At 40.2% G+C, this 14,130-nt stretch overlaps 1 protein-coding gene across 20 annotated transcripts in view; it reads right to left on the bottom strand.

Annotated features, from left to right (window-relative positions):
* Positions 1-14,130, bottom strand: part of BAZ2B (bromodomain adjacent to zinc finger domain 2B) — a 330,703-nt gene that overhangs the window by 165,469 nt on the left and 151,104 nt on the right. For 2 of the 20 annotated variants that reach the window (XM_077272870.1, XM_077272874.1), the window contains exon 1: positions 1,823-2,118. The exons of 17 other annotated variants lie outside the window; for them this stretch is intronic. The gene's annotated coding sequence lies outside the window, so the exon portion shown is untranslated. Of the gene's footprint in view, positions 1-1,822; positions 2,119-7,654; positions 7,674-14,130 lie in introns of those variants that run through there. One more of the 20 variants, XM_077272871.1, reaches the window with a different exon arrangement.

Here is a 14,130-nt window from a genome sequence, read left to right as displayed (position 1 = left end):
AAAATTCACGGTCATAAAATTATTGGGCAAAAATATGATTTTGGGACTATTGTTAAAATTCCCAAAAATGTTGGGAACAAAAATGAAATTCAATTTTTTTTCCTAGATGTTTGTACACAATATAGCAAACCTTCTATTTAAAGTAACTTTCAGGGCATATTTAGCCAAAGAATGGTGCCCCATATTATTCACTATGCAGTAGTCCCCCTTCACACGTCCGTATAAAACAAGGAACCGGTGTCATCAGCATTTTCTATCAGTGAGCCATCAGTGTTTTTCTGGTATGGATCAAGAAAAAATGAAATTACAAAGCTTATCCTATACTTTGTATGGCACACGGGTGGCATTTGTGTGCTGTATGTGTTTTTCATGAACCCATAGACTTGTATTGGTGCTTGTTATCGGTGCTACCACAAAAAAAAAAATGGACATGTTTCCATGTGGGTCACATGATTACACGGTCCGCGTGAAAAAAAAACGCTTTGTTTGAGAATCCCAGTGCATGCTGGGATACCCAAAAAAAGCGGTCACTGCCACAGCTTATTTCCCCTCCCAGAAATGAGGCGTCATCAATGACTTTTGTTTCTGGAGCTAAGCCAGTCCATATACGCTGTGCACTGTATGATGTGCACAATGACAGCGCACTCTCTCCATGGCTCAGATCAGCAGTAATGAGCAAGCACCAGAGTGCATTGTCAGAGTACTTGCAATGCAGGAGCCAATGACATCACTTGTGCAGGCAGTGCTAGTCGCTGCACACCGGGTTTACTGACAACGCACTCTCCTGCCTCTTCATTACTACTGATCTGAGCCAGCAACAGAGAACGCACTGTCATTGTGCAGATCATGTAAGGACTAGCCCAGCCCCTGAAACGAGCATCACTGATTACGCTTTGTTTCAAGGAGGGGGCTGAGGCCGTTATCGCAGACTCTGCCCCCTGATGACACTAAGCTTGAGTATCCCAGCATGCACTGGGAATCTCAACGTGTCATCAAAAACGGAGTGAAGAAAAAAAAAAAAAAGAAAAGCAGTTAGATAGTGTAGTTAGGGAAGGATAAGGAATTTTTAATTCAAGTATATTATAAAATAGTTTAGATTATGACACTAAATAAATAGGGATTTAGAAGGAAAATTTAGGTCCACCTTTTTAAGAATTAAAAATCACTCGATTTTTGAGAATGTAGAGGGTTTTAAATGTGAAGCTTATTTTTAAAACCACTTTGCAACATTACCCATTTAAGAATTTGAGAACATTTGAGGTTCCCTGCTGGAAACATCTTTTTGTCGAGGAATCACAGCAGAGAACGCACACTCACCCCTCAATATGTGGCAGGGTGGCTTTTACAACAGAGTATACGTTTTGGAGAACGTCCCATAAGCTGAAATATTTTTTTTATTTTTTTTTTTTTTAATCAATACTGGATTATTCTGTAGGTTTTAACTAAGCCAAATTGTAATGTGACTACATATAATACAAGATAAAACATCACAAAAAAAAGCAAGTAAAATAAACAAAACAAAATATATATATATATATATATATATATATATATATATATATATATATATATATATATATATATATATATATATACATAGAACTTTGTAGCACGAATAATGGAAAACTTTCATTCTGTAAATACAAAGTGTCCTCCTCCTCCACAACATTCAAACACACCGGTTCCCTTTAAACTACAACAAAAACATTCTAAATCACAAAAGGCACAAAAAAAGAAAGAAAACAAAAGAAAACAATCACAAATCCCTCCTCCCCTTATGGAAAAAAAAGAGAATAAAAATGTAACTTCTTGTGGTGCTTACTGTGGCCAGTGGATTAATCAGGAAGTAGCCATTACTGAGCAGGCTGAGCACTCCAGAACAAGGCGAGAGAGGTCTTCAGTGAGGGAGGAAGGATGGAAGAATACATATTATTATGTCCTGCTTTTTCCTGACCCCAGAGGTCAGCAGATGTCTCAGGGAGCGTTATATTAAAGGCATGAGAGCAGCAGCCATTGACAATGATCTGCCTGTTTGCACAACAAGTATGCATTTAATGCAATCCGCTTCTTGTATCTCCCTGCCTGTGTCTCCCTCACTCAGAACATGGCTGTCTTATTCAGAGATTAGCAATTATTGTAATGAGACACTGTGGGATGAGGGTCAAATAGTGCTTCCTGCAGTTTACACATCTTGATTTCCTGGTAAACAGACTGAAAGGCAGGTGGAGCAGTAGGATTAGCTGCAGAGGGATAGTGCTCACATCAGCAGAACTCGGCTACACAGGCGAGGTGGCGGAGTGGGCACTTTTCATACATCGTAGCGGCTTATTTCATTAAAAAGATGCAAAGAAAAGAAGAAAAAAAAATGGGAAAAATAAATATGATAGGGTCTGGCAGCAGGGAGGTGTATTCAGGACACAGTGAGACAATGGCTAGCATAGAGAGTGTAGACTCACACACAGGACCAAGCCAAGAGCTAGTAATTGGGTGTGTTTACAGCCCCATATCTCTGCCTTCTGTCTGCTCTTGTGTATTTGACAAGCCTGGGCGGCTCGGGTTACACAGATCTGGTTCAAATACATTATGGCTGGGTTTACACACTACCCCGTTCTGGTAATTCTTTAGTTTGGACTTTTCTACCGCTTCCTTCCCATTTGCTTATATAGCGTCAACATATTTTACTTTGTTTTATAAACATTGTCTTCACTCACAATCTGCGTTCCCTTTCGGTATGTCTGTATAGAAGAAGCTGGAGTTCCCAGGGTAAACCCTCATGCACACGGGGAGAACATGCAAACTTCATGCAGACGTGATCTTTGGTTAGATATAAAGCCAGGACCCCGGCGCTGACCGCAACCACCGGGAGGACCGATTTGTGATAGACAGTGGACAGTGCTGCGAAATATGTTGGCGCTATAGAAATAAAATTATTATTCTTATTATTATCAATGGAGAAACATTTTTGCAGCAGGTGACAAAAAAGTGGATACAGTTGATGTCGCCATTTATACACAATATTTGCAAAAGTTGGTCATTGTTCGGTAGTTGGTAGCAAAACAAAGGATGCGTTATTGCTCTTGGGCAGTATAATGTATCCATGCCCACATAATGCCCATACTGCTATAAAGAGGCATGTAGTTAAAACATTGAGTCACCATACTGCCAGGAATTCTCTAAAAGCAATGTGAGGCACTGTATATTGCCACACAAAGTGCTCGCGGGTTTATAATACAGACCTATGCATCATTGGACTGGGGTAGCAAGGACCCACCAGTAGCATTGATTCTGGGGGCCCACTGTTCAGCTACATACAAAAATTATTTTACTCTTTTTCACAAATGTAACCATGATTCTATATAATAATAAATTAGGTAGTGTGCTGAATGAATGATGAGATGCTGCATAGTAAATCCACTGTATTGGGCCAACTACTGCTCATGTTGGGCGGTAAGTGGCTTACTTCTGCACAGGGGCCCATCGGGGGATTTACCTGTTACCCTATGGGCCAGTCCAAGCCTGGACCTACGTGGTCTTCAGGGTCTAAACATACAGCTTTGCCATATTTGATATAATGTCATTTTGGTTTAACCTAATTAACAATGTGCATCAAGATCCGACGAGTGTCTTGATCAATCATTTTTCATTTCATGGTTAGAACATTCATCAAAGGTTCACAATCACAAATTGAAATATTCTGTGCATGAGCAGGCATAAGGACAAGAAGTATCGGTCCTGCCTGGAATTTGGAACTGTTAAATACTCAGACAGACTGTGACGGTCCGCAAAACCGGTCTTTTACCTAAGTAGCAAAACGAGACAAAAGTCAGATTTGACTGCATTTCGAAATAAGGAGACATTGCTGACCCTTTACATCAGTCTCACAACTCAACAGCTCTTGACCAAGAGCGATTCCTGAAGTACTCCAGCCTCACCTATTGCTGGCTATTGAGGAGCGTTGTTAGTTTTGTCTATTCATTGCAGGTTGGTTGTTTCGGTTAGGGTATGTGCACACAGAGTTTTTTAAGGAGCTCCAAAAAATGCCTAAAAGAATCCCTAAAAAAAAAAATATATAAAAGATGCTTACTATTCATTTCTATAGAAAAAAAACACTTTGTTATTCATATGTTCAGACTTTCGTACACTTTTTTTTCTCGTTTCAGGTTTTGAAAGATGCCTAATGGCATGTCACATTTTCAGCTCTGCAGACCCTTTATAATAGAGGTCAATGGGAATACTCAGAAGATGGCGGGGCGTTTTTTTTTTAGCGTTTTACCAGAATTTTTGCTGTTATCGGTTTCTTTATTGTTGAATGGAGTAAAAAAAAAAGTCTGGAAAATGCCAGTAAAAGTAATCAGTAAATACCTGTGTTAAAATGCCCCAAAATGATAAGTGTCACTCAAAAAACCCACTGGTATTCAGAAACGTTAAAAAAAAAACGCTCAGCAAATGACCAAAGGGGTGCAAAAAAAACACTTCTGAAAAAAACCCAGACGATTCCTGAAGCTTCAACCTCTTGAAAAACTTAGCTGGTTTGTGTACATACTCTAAAGAAGGAACGTTTCTTGATGTGGATTCCACTTAAAAAAAAGTCATTGGTATTGACAGCCTCAAAAAAGTCTGTGCACATAGCCTGCTTGTGATGTGAAGAGGTTTTCTGTGATTTTTTGAAAATTGCCTAACTGCAAGCAATCTAATAACATGATAACATAACCATGACTCACCTGAAATCCTCGGCTTTCTAATGCCCTTTTTTCAGTAGTCCCCACTGGTCCTACAGCTGGCCTGTGCCATATATTATTATCCATGTGACCGCTGCAGCCAATTACTGGCACCAGCCATACAGGCCGTTATGTGGACTATGTACGTTGCTGTAGGACAGCAAACAAGCCTTGGAACAATGGGGATTTAAGCTACAGTTCTTTTACTATGTTATCACATTGCCCGCTATTACGCATCCGTATATCCCTGTGGGAGTATGAACAGGAATGCTTGGATTGTCCGCATTTCTACTGACCTGACTTGGCAACCTCATGAATGCCTATAAGGTTGTCGAGTTTGGGTTGACCAGTCCGAGCTTTGCATTCCACACACAGAACGTGATATAAATATGTCTGATTTCAGCCTTAGGCAAAATTCAGAAGGTCCCAGATGAGCCTAAGGAAGTTATTTTATACTCCTGTATTCAGGAACTCTAGTGCCATCTATTGGAAGTAGCAATCCTAAAAGTCAATATCGTCCCTTTAAAGAGACTTGCCACGTGACTTAAAAGGGGTTGTCCACTACTAGAACAACTCGTTCTTAAACTAAAAGTTCGATCCCGATAAAATAACTCCTTTACGATAAGAAGGCAAACCAAGAACTCCATTTGCAGACACATATTTCTGGGCATCTACCCCTCATCAGTGCGAAGCAAGAGAAATGGTTTGGTTGGATGAGAGGCTTCTGACAGGGGGGTTCGTAATTTTATTCCTTGTGTAGAGCGCCAAGTCGGTGTAGAGAGACTTATAGGCTACTCTTTCGAGAGTTGATATTGACTTGTAAGATTGCTACTTCTGAAAGTTGACACTAGACTCATGTCCTCTTCCTCTCTGAAGAGTAGATTTTCTTATCCAAACTCCCATTGTATGACCTATACGTCTCCCTATGCCAACTTGGCACTCAGAGACTTTACCCCTTATAATTTTGTATGAAATTTTACTTATTTATTATTATTGTTTATGTTTTTGTTGCAGGAGCAGCCAAACAGTGATCCCTTTTTACCATGGAGCCCCTTTACAAAGAACTGTAGCCACATTACACTTGTTTTATATACAAAAAAAGAATTTAGGGAACAGTTACAACTTTATGGAGCTGTTTAATTGACCAAGGGGTGCTGAGCCCCCTCTTGCCATGGGCCTTTAGGCACTGTCCTCATTCCTAATGTCTTAGAGGGCAATTCATCAAAGCTTATTCTGGGGTCAAAAGGTTTGAAAAGTCTATTATTTTTGCAAAATATGGATCTATACAAAAATTGTACACCTGTTGGCATTTTCATGACCGTTTGAAGCAGCTCCGCCAAAATGGGCAGAGCTGGGGAGGAACCGGGACAGATTGTGTTTATGCCCACTTGTAAAAATCTGCAAAAAGTGTTGGTGGTTTTTTATGGCAGAAATGCTACTCCAGTCTTTGACTGGAGTAGCATTCCTGACAAGGCGAGCCCTTCATTAAAGGGGTTGTCTGGGACTTTAACACTGATAGCACATTCTTAGGATACGATCAGCTGTCTCCGGTATTGGCCGGAACTGCTCAGTTGCAAAGCGGCACAGCAAAACTCTGTTGACGAAATACTGGGGTCACGGCCACGATACAGTCGACAGAGCTGGGCTGTTCAGCTCCGCAACTGAGCAGTTCTGGCTGTCAACGGCGACAGCAGAAATGGGTGAGGGTGCCGGGTGTCACACCCCTACCGATCAGATATTGATGACCTATCCTAAGGATAGGATATAAGTGTTAAAGTTCTGGACAGCGCAATGTCAGTCTTAATGAATCTACCCCTAGTCCTTTCCTTTTTGGACAGCTAGGTTTTAGCTTTTTTGAGCTGTGAATCTTTATCTAAAAGTAAAGTACCCCACAGAGGGGGCTGCACTCTTTCTACGAAATACGAGCTAATAAGCGTTGCGTTATTTTATTTTTATGTCTTTTATCTGTAGCATTATACAATAAATGAGCGTAAAACATAAAGGCAACAGGAATCAATCCCACCATGAATAGCACGGAGGTTGTACTAATGACATCTTGAAATATATGGGGGAAGTCATGGGGGATGGTGGCCACCATGACCAGTCAGGAGAAAACAAAGAAACAGAAAACACTGAGCTGTATTAACTCGAAGATTCTTGCTCCTTAATTATCTGGAATCTCATAGAGGTCTGATCACATCCCAGTTAACGATTAAATGATAATAACCCAACCTACCGGGAGAAGAACACTGAAAAGCCTATTTTTATCTGCTTGGCTGGGGACTACTGTCTGCATTGAAATACCTAACAAGACACTATAGGGAGTCCCAGAAAAGTCCGTGATTCTACATTTCCCAGTTAAATTAAATACATTAACGACACTTCTTTTTTAAAGATGAAAGAGAAATTAAATTAAAAGTAGGTTTAGTGGAGTTTTCCTGAAGTAGAGGGAAAATACATGGAACTGATGTACAGAAAACATATATATATATATATATATATATATATATATATATATATATATATATATATATATATATACACACACACACACACATACACCATGGTGTGTAGCCAGTATTCACACATGTACTATCGTGTACCTACCATGGCTATGACGGCTGCAACAGCGCCACCTACAGGCTAGTAGGATAACTGCCCTATGGCACAGGATGCTGTGTGTCTGTTCAGTAGCAATCATTTTACGTTAGTGTGATAATTTGTGAAATAAACTGTAGGAAAAGTGTTGAATTTTGCTAAAAAAAAAAAAAAATGTCAATAGGTGGATCACTTGGCGTTAAAGCCTATGGCCAATGGTAGATTCCCTGATGGCCATGTCAGTACCTGCCGCTGCAGACACGGGCTTGGATGAAGCCTTGTCTTAGAGGGACATTACTAAACAGATTTCATTGACTTGATGAGACCGGTGTACTTACTTTTAAACTCCATATTGGCATGGCTGTAAAAACCTGAAATTAAAATGAGCATTCATAAAAATGCACGTTTTAATATTAGCCAGAGAAACTTTCAAAGAGGATTATAAAGCCATTCTGACATTGATTTACATAGTATGTAGAAGGGCTAATAATAATTTTTTTAAAATTCAGGTTCATAAAAACATTCTACACTGTTCGGCCTTTACAGGCTCTTTGTGTCTTTGCACATTCAACTTTGATGTGGTCTGTGGTTAGAAATCAGATGAGAAGAGCCCAACAGAGACTGATAGAGAGAGAAGATGCATTTACAACAGCAGATTTTTCCATTGTTAAACTACGGTACTCAATTGGTAAATCTTTGCCAGTCGGTGTAGTTTAAAGGGGTATTCCCATCTTCAAGATCCTATCCTATTATGTACTAGATGTAATAATATTAGCAAATGCCCCCAATTAGAAATGTAGTATAGTTCTTCTGATTCACAGTGTTGCTTACCCCATGTGGAGGGCATTGAAGTAGCTTAGGTATCCATGGTTACAACTACTCCTACAGTGACATTTAGCTAGTTGCTAGTGGTTGTAACCATGGATACCTAAGCTACTCCAATGCCCTGCACATGGGGTAAGCAACACTGTGAATCAAAAGAACTATACTACATTTCGAATTGGAAGTATTTGCTAATATTATTACATCTACTACAGATTGGTATGGGATCTTGTAGATGGGAATATCCCTTTAATCCTTCTTCAGATGTGCACTGAGCCATCTGTAATAGATCGGTCTATGTGCATAGGCTGCCACTGTTTACACAAGATGATGGCTGCCGAAAAATATGATCTTTTTTACGCTATTTTGCTCATTCGATGGGCTATCGGCAGCCTGTTTAGACTGCATGATTACTGGGAAAGAATTGTGCCTAGAAATGCTCAATTATGATAATTGGGCAGTGTTTATCCTTTGGCCATCACAGTGAGCTCAATGACCGATCCTCAGTTAACTCATTATGCAGCCAGCAATATCCAATATCCAGTGCAGCACAGAAGCTGTAGAAGAGAAATAGACTTAACATTTTTAATCAATTATTATTATTATTATTTAATGGCCTTCAGCTCGATCTTCAGCCAAGGCGACTTGATGGATTGACGGTTGATGGTGCCAACAATTTTGTCTTGCCCATTTTGGGGGTTTTGTGTGAAACAGAAGTAGCAATCCTAAAAGGAAATAAACGTGTATAACAAAATATGTGTAATTGTAATAATTTTCTGGGAGAAATTCTTCATTTTCTGGAACAATTCCAAGGTTGCCAACACTTTTGGCCATGACTGTATAAAGAGAAGAATTAGAAGGTATTTCTTTTTTTCTTGCGTTCACCAAAAATACAACATAAAACTAATGGGACTGAGAATATTAAACAATTGAGTGTTGCTTTATTATCTAATCATACAGAGATTTCCAGCCTCTCTATCGGCAGTATGTTTTCTTGTTCCAGATTCTCGGCTACTGCTTGGCAACTTAAAAACAAGGCTGATTATTTTGACCTCCCTGCACCATGCTGCAATGCTCCGATGTACTGTAGGATAGCGGTGTGTGCCGGGGATATGAATATTCAGAGCACGCTATGGTTTCTACATTGCTCAAGTCCATTGCTAAACAGATTGTCATTGCAGTCACCAGTCAACGAAACAGACAAAGTGACCCAAAGCCGGCGACTCGTTATACCCTGATGGTGCCACGGAGGGCAACACTTATGCATCGTTGGCTTCAATTCATCTATGCCAAAAATCTGCATGGGGTTACGCTGTTTTAAAAAAAAAAAAATAACATTGTAAACTGATGCAAATAAAAGTGATCCATAATATCTAATAATGTCTAATAATCCAAGTGTAATAGGACTATAGTGTCAACTTATAAAAATGGTATTTTTATTTTTTTTATTTCTTTTGTTTTGAGAAGCTATTGCAATTGTTTATGTTGCATTTATGGCACAAAAATGAGGGTCGTCAATAGAAAAGCAAAACGAAGGAAAAAAAAACCTAATTAGTACAGTACCTCCCCTGCAGCCACACCGCCTGACCTGTAAATTTCCATTGTGGCATACATGTTATTAGCTAAGGACATTGTCTTTAACTTTGGGTTGGCAGATATAGCTATTCTCACTTTTGTACACTACTCTACAGTTTATTTATGAAAATATTCTGCGTAAAAAGCTGTGTGTTTGCAAACACGTTGCATTATTTTGTATTAGGGTAAGTTCACACTAGGCGTTTTTTCAGCTTTTTTTTCTGCAGCGAAGCCTGATCTCTTGGCAGGAAAGAAACTGCAGAAAAAAAAGCATGTTTTCCTTGTTTTTTTCTTGCGTTATTTGTGCGTTTTTGTTTTTTTTTGCTGCGGTTTTGGCATGATAGATTTGTCTCTTGTGCATGCTGATAAAGTTTAGTGCTGAAAAAAAAGTCCTATTCTATAGAATCAGATTTTGGCACACGAAAAAATGCAGCAAAACCCGATATCTGCATTTTTGGTGTGTTTTTTTCTACGGTTTTTCATCACCCATTCATTTCAATGGGTGAAAAATTCTGAAAGAAGTGACATGCTCCGTTGTGCAAAAACTCATGCAAAGCATAAAATACTGAGGACAAAAACCCAAGTGGTGTGCATGAGATTTCTGAAATCTCATAGACTTTGCTGGTACTGTAAAACACAGCTGAACATTTGCATAAAAAAAAAGCATCACAAAAACGCTGCAATAACGACTAGTGTGAACTTAGCCTTAATCCTGAGCCTATGTTATACTCCACGGCTGCATTCACAGCTCAGTCACAGATCAGGTGAAAAGTGTTGACACGGACAGTCACACTTGCAGCATTTGGTGTTTCTATTATACTTCTCTATTTGTTCCACTCCTGGTTTTGGCTTACAAATACTGATGTAAAATACTGACCAAATACTGCTAGTGTGATGGCAGCCTTACTCCTTGTGGCATCACTGAAATTCTACAATCTGGAAGGATGCTGATTGTTTTTTTCTTTGATATGATGTTAGCACAGGTCTGGACTATATACAGACTGTAACTCAGGATCACTATAACATAAGTAATGCAACTTCTTAACACTACGCCCCTCTATGTGGTCAAATTGTAAGAAAACCCCAAACATTTGCAGGTATGCTTCAAATCGAGATATAGGCTAAGGCTATGTGCCCACGTTGCGGAATCGTGTGCGGATTTTTCTGCACCGGTTTTGCAAAATCCGCAGGTAAAACGCACTGCGTTTTACCTGTGGATTTACCGCAGATTTCCTGCAGGTTTTGTGCGGATTCCTATTGAGGAGCAGGTGTAAACCGCTGCAGAATCCGCACAAAGAATTGACATGCTGCAGAAAATACAACGCAGCGTTTCCATGCGGTATTTTCCGCACCATGGGCACAGTGGATTTGGTTTACATGGTACTGTAAACCGGATAGAAAACAGCTGTGAATCCGCAGCGTCAAATCCGCCGCGGATCTGCAGCAAAATCCGCAACGTGTGCACATAGCCTAAAAGGTGATTGAGGTTGATGTTTATGGCCAGATAGATATCATCATTTTGTCTATGGTCGGCATTAAAAAAAAAAGTTACATTTGGATAATTCTTGCAAGCAGAAATACCCCAAATCGTAATGGTTTACAGTCTGTCGCAGTGAAACATTCCCATGTGTGCTCACATTTCCATAAGCTCCCATCCAGGGCCTCGATTAATTTACCTGGGTGCCACGGCTCACACTGACTTTGAAAACAAAGCTCTTTCATTTGCAAGTGTCTCATATGATCTGAATTGCATTAATTATGCAACACTGGTATATGAACGATCACCTGCACCTCCTACGAAGCGTGGATTCCTACAGTAGAAAACCTTCTGAGCGGAGCATTATATTATTTCCTTACGTTTTACTCAATTAGTCTGCTTTATGAAAACAATTATTATATGTAATGATTACATTGTTTGTAATTCTAACTGTAGATGAAAAGCCTGGATGGTGTTCATGTGGTAACGTTTCTTGACTACACGCTACAATTTGTTATAAGGGGATTATCGGCCATATGTATTTAATGACATATATGCAGGATAGGTCATCGATAGCAGATTAGTGGGGGTCCGACACCCAGCGTACCCATAGATCAGCTGACTTTTGTACTGACAGCAAGAGCAAATTTATTCAAAGTGTAGCGGCCGCTGCTGGGCGCCGTAGTACAGCTGCTATGCAAAAGAAAAGGAGCTACACGGTAGTAGGCGGTAGCGGCCGCTACACTTTGGATCTTCGCTCAGCACCTCCGTTCAGTGTTTACTCCCGGCCGCCATTGGAGAAAAAGACAGCTGATCAGGGGGCACCAGGTGCTACTGATGGACTAACTTATGGATACGTCATCAAGTACCTATGCCCTTTAAAGAAGCACTAATCTTACTTTTGTTTAGTTGGCCCTGAATGGGGGAGCATGACATAGAGGGTTTTTTTGGTAGTTGTTGAATCCCTATGATCTTGTACGCAGTATAATAGCATGCTTTCAAACACTCCCGAAACATCAGGGAGGCAACCAGAACAATTCGAGATCTACCAGTTGCCTGGATGAATGGTCGAATCTCCCGCTCTCTGAAGATTTCCTCGAAGATGCCCCCTCAACAGACCGAGCCCAAAAGTGGAAGGGACATGGCATGGTATCTCTATAAGCCAGTCAGATGACTAAACTATCAGTGGGAAAAGTAGAAAAGTATCTTGGCAGCAGTCACTCCATGTCATTCCTCATCTCTGGGTGAGTCATTTATCAGGTAGTTCTAAAAATAAATTCACATAAGCGAATCGCTTTAAGTGGAAAATTTGCTGGTTAATGAGGCTGAGAAGCACAAAAATATAAAATGAAAAAAAAAATATATATATGAAACATGTTTGCCTTCCTGAGCTGCTCCATATCCGCTGCCCCCCTATTTATTTTCTGCATGTCTGAGAAAGTGAATGTGAGACAGGACACCCATGTACACTCGATGGTCATCCTGTACTGTCAAAATCTGTGGGTTCTACAGTAATTGATCTACGGTGATACCAAAGTGAATCTGACACCAGGTTTTTGCTACCTAATCCCAAAGCAAGATAATGTAGAGGTCTGAGACCCTGATTCTAGCGATGTGTCATTTACTGGGTGGCTTGCTGTAGTTTTCATAAAATCAGTTTTATCAGCAGGAGATTATGACGACCCTGATTCTAGCGATGTGTCATTTACTGGGTGGCTTGCTGTAGTTTTGATAAAATCCTTTTATCAGCAGGAGATTATGACTAGAGGACTAGTTGTCTTGTGCCATTTAGTCCTCCATATTCATGAGCTCTGTCTGACCCCGCCCCTTCACTGGGAGCTTTCTGCCTATGCACAGTGTACACTAAAAGCTGTCAATATGTGGTGGGGCGGGGTTATATGGGACTCAGCATTCAGAGAACTGCTAGATCTACTGCATATAAAACATTTTTTTAATCAAAACTGCAGCCCAGTAAAAACCAGGTCACAAATTCCCTTTAAAGGGGTTGTCCACTACTAGGACAACCCCTTCTTAAACTAAATGTCATGCCCCGATAAAATAATAAAGCCTGTACTCCCCTTCGGTGTCGTTTGTTCCCGCCGTTTCGGCACTCACGGTCCCGGGGCTTTGATGCGGTGGAATGACACATGATGCCCGGTGCCCAATCAGCGCTGGCCTCACTGTCTCCACCTTTGGAGAAACTGAAGAGGAAGTCCAGGCTGCAGCTGATCACTGGCTTCCTCTTCATGTTCAGGTTTGTATGAAGGCGGAGACAGTGACTCCAACACTGATTGGTCACCAGCGTCACGTGTCACAACACCGCATCACAGCTGGGGACCGGGGAGTGCAGACACAGCAGGAACTCAGCCGGCACCGGAGGAGAGTATAGACTTTATTAATTTATAGGGGCCAAACATTTAGTTCAATGAGGGTTGTCCTAGTAGTGGACAACCCCTTTAAGTCTGGATAGTAAAAAGGGATACTTAGACCAAAAATGCCTGAAAACTGGGACCAGCAGAGTGATGAAAAATGGTATGATTTTATCATATGCAAAAAAAAAATGGACTGTTAAATGTATTTTTATAATGTATTTTTCAATTTTTCATATCACTAGTTACAGTATATATATATATATATATATATATATATATATATATATATATATAAAAAAAAAATATCCTGCAATTTTCACACTGGCCACTATTTGCTGTACAGACGACTTTTCAGCAGTAGGCCATGTTCACACGATCCTTTTTTTGATCCTTTTTTTTTCAGGTCCTGATTTGGAAAACCCGCTGTGCAGGGTACAGTACAATGTTACCCTATGGAAAACAAAAACCGCTGTGCCCACTATCCTTTTTTTCTCAGGCAAATCCGTGCGGATTTGCCTGCAGAAAAAAAGAAGTACCATGTCACTTCTTTCTGTGGATTCAGCTCCTG

The sequence above is a fragment of the Ranitomeya variabilis genome, chromosome 7 (genome assembly GCF_051348905.1).
Source record: "Ranitomeya variabilis isolate aRanVar5 chromosome 7, aRanVar5.hap1, whole genome shotgun sequence".
Classification (NCBI taxonomy): Eukaryota; Metazoa; Chordata; class Amphibia; order Anura; family Dendrobatidae; genus Ranitomeya; species Ranitomeya variabilis.
Note: the sequence above shows the minus strand (reverse complement) of the source record. Positions and strands in the feature narration are given on the sequence as shown.